Source organism: Octopus bimaculoides, chromosome 8 (genome assembly GCF_001194135.2).
Source record: "Octopus bimaculoides isolate UCB-OBI-ISO-001 chromosome 8, ASM119413v2, whole genome shotgun sequence".
In the NCBI taxonomy this organism is placed as follows: domain Eukaryota; kingdom Metazoa; phylum Mollusca; class Cephalopoda; order Octopoda; family Octopodidae; genus Octopus; species Octopus bimaculoides.
Genome location: NC_068988.1, coordinates 75,510,451 through 75,513,878, shown reverse-complemented (window position 1 = coordinate 75,513,878; position 3,428 = coordinate 75,510,451). Strand labels below are relative to the sequence as shown.

At 35.8% G+C, this 3,428-nt stretch overlaps 1 protein-coding gene across 1 annotated transcript in view; it reads left to right on the top strand.

Annotated features, from left to right (window-relative positions):
* The window catches only part of LOC106867428 (MAM and LDL-receptor class A domain-containing protein 1), a 317,166-nt gene that overhangs the window by 66,590 nt on the left and 247,148 nt on the right, over positions 1-3,428 (top strand). The window lies entirely within an intron of this gene.

Sequence of the window (3,428 nt, the reverse complement as noted above, 5' to 3'; positions counted from 1 at the left end):
AGAGAGAGAGAGAGAGAGAGAGAGAGAGAGAGAGAGAGAGAGAGAGAGATAGAGAGAGAGAGAAAGAAAGAGAGTAGATATAGCTTCTACACAACTGTTCTTTTTCTGACAAAAGTCAAGAATGAAACATTTATTTCCACTGTTTAATGCTCAGTATGTTTTCACTCTAGACAGAATTAAACTATTGCAACTGCTCTCTGCCGGCCATCACCTTTACAAATGTCCTTGTTCTATTTTTGAGAGAGAAAAACAAAACTAAAGAAAAGCTTAAAACAAAATAGCGAAGAAAGGAGTCTAAAGAAAGTATTGAATAAACAAATTGGATTATAGGGTTAAGTTTAGGGTTGGCTGGGGTAGAGGTGGTCAGAGCATCTCTTAAAATCAGTGTGGTTTTGATTTGGGGGGAAGGAGGTGGGGAAAGCTTTCTGTTTTCGCCACTGACAGAATTTCGTCTGTTGAAGTTAGAATAGAGAGGATATAGAGAAAACATGGATTTGGCGTTGTTTAATTAAAAAAAAAAAAAACATAGAGAGAGGCGAGGAAGAGAAGAAAGAGACAGACAGAGAGTGAATGACAAAGAGAAGATATCTTTTTAGAGTGTAACTTTACATTCATTTCCTTCCTTCTTTCTCTTTCTTTCTCTCATCTCTTTATATCTCTCACTTATTTCTCGCTCACTTACGTATGTATGTATGTATGTATGTATGTATGTATGTACATACGTATGTGTGTACGTATGTGTGTACGTATGTATTTTACTCCCTCATTCTTTTTTCTTTTTTATTGTTTTTAAAAATTATTTTAACCTCCCCACCCATCTTTCTTCCCTTTATTTTATTAAGTTTATGTTTTTTACCTCTTTGTAACATTTCTAAGAAAAATCAGAAAACAGTAAGCCTTCCTAAATCCTGCTATTGATAATGATTCTATAGTGACGACACTTGTTCACATCTCTGCCAAATCAGTGTCTGGGAAGAGAAGAAGGTATGGAAGTGAAGAGAGATAGGTAGAAGTATAAAACAAACACGCAACATTAAAATAATGATAATAATAATAATAATAATAATAATAATAATAATAATAATAATAATATTAAATGGAATTCGATTTCTCAGTGTGTTGAAGGTGTGGCAGGAATAAGGAGAGATTTTATATAAATGACAGATTTGTTGTTAAGTCTTCAACAAATACGGATTCGAAAAATGTAAAACGTATTCAGTAAACTTCCAGTTAGAGCAAAGGGTTCTGGTGTGGGAGAGTACAGGGTAGCAGTGAGAGAGGTGTTGCTTGGTGGGATTGGATGACATATATTGATGGTAGTATTGACCCCGACCGAACAACAGTACAAAACTGAGAGGTGTTGGGACAGATGAGATACAATAATATTTCAATGAGATAAGATACAATAATGTTTCAAAAAACGTCTGGTCTGAAACTAAAAGTATTTTCATTCTGTTTTCTACGGAAAATGAAGGGATCCCCACGGAACTCCAGCCTAACTTCCAATAACCTACAATCGCAATCTTATATGGAAACCGTTTTGAGTCCCTTTCCACCGCCGGTGTCTTTTATCTGTAAATTATGAACACCACAATAACACATATTCTGTTTTCCTTAAAATATAGGAAATCTTTTCCTGAACCTAATATTTGCTATAGAAATTTGGAGTTAAAGTTATTGTTAAATTAGGACAACAATGCGATTTTAATTCCAAACAGACGCTATTTCTTTTCATTTGCACTGTCAATATTCTTAGCAGTAGAATGAAGATCACAATGTCCGATACCACACATGTCTCTTTGTTCATTGATGAGTTCAAACAGCTTGATTATCATGAGGAGTGAAATCTTTAACGTTTTGGACTCTTGCTCTTTGTCGAAGACAGATAAAAAGAGATTGAAATCGATGCGACAACAAAAATATTGAAATCGATGCACCCAACAAAAATATTTTTCCCTATCTCACGTTATTCAACTTAATGCCTCTGGCAGTTTCCTCAGCTGCCAGATATTACTCTTTTAGGATTTGTGCTAAATGATAATAATAATAATAATAATAATAATAATAATAATAATAATAATAATAATAATAATAAAAGAGCTGGAAATAGAGGTAACTCGAATGTGAAGTCTAAAAGCAGAAACAAAGATCTGGAAATAGAAGAAAATTCGAATGAGGAGTCTAAAAACAGAAACAATTCCTATCACAATAGGAACTTTAGGCATGATAAAAAATATTCTGACAAATACATAACTAAAACACCAGGACTAACAAGTATAAATAACATACAGAAAATAGCATTACTAGGCACCGCACACATCCTGCGTAAATCACTTTCAATACAGTGATAATAAGAGCATCACAACAAACCACAGCACATATCCAAGGTACACAGAGCTGCGCTCGGTAGTGCAGTGAAAGCACATGATAAAAATAAGACTACTGAATAACAATAATAATAATAATAATAATAATAATAATAATAAGAAGAAGAAGAAGAAGAAGAAGAAGAAGAAGAAGAAGAGGAGGAGGAGGAGGAGAAGAAGAAGAAGAAGAAGAAGAAGAAGAAGAAGAAGAATATGCCCTGATGCAGTACCAGTCAGTGGCTCTCATCGCTTCTAATCTTAAATGATGGGATGGGTTAGAAAATTCTAATCTTAAATGATGGGATGGGTTAGAAAATTCTAACTGGGTCCACCTGCAAAGTCAATGACTGTTTATATTGATATGAGACCACCATGTCACGCACATATGGCTGTGATGCACGTGCTTAGTGTACCCTAATTAGACGGGTAATCATGATGGGTATAATGGGCTTCGTATATTTGTTCCTCAGTGTCACTTTGATAGCATGCACTGCTCTCTCACTCAATAATAATCCTTTCTACTGGAAGAACAAGGCCTCAAATTTAGGGGAAGGGATTAAGTCGATTACAGTGACCTCAGTGTTTCATTGGTACTTAATTTATCGACCCCGAAAGGAGGAAAGGCAAAGTTGACCTCGGTGGAATTTGAACTCAGAGCATAGCGATGGGCGCGATACCGCTAAGCATTACGTCCAGCGTGTTAATGATTCCTGCGCCTACTACTACTACTACTGCTGCTGCTGCTGCTGCTGCTGCTGCTGCTGCTGATGATGATGATGATGATGATGATGATAATAATAATAATCATAATGTTGTTTTTATTGGCCACGTGGGCCTACATAGAACACGCAAATACAAAGGTACAAACGGAGGGGTTTACCGTGTAAACATATAAAACAATAACAAAAATGAATAATGAAGTTAAACATTTACAATTTCCCAATAAGTGGCGGGTGTAACTTCCAAGGGAAAAGCGTGCAAACCCCACAGAAAATCACGATTTCCCTGACCACTTAGGCAAGTGCTTCCTCTCTCTTTTACTCCACTCAGAAGCACATGCTC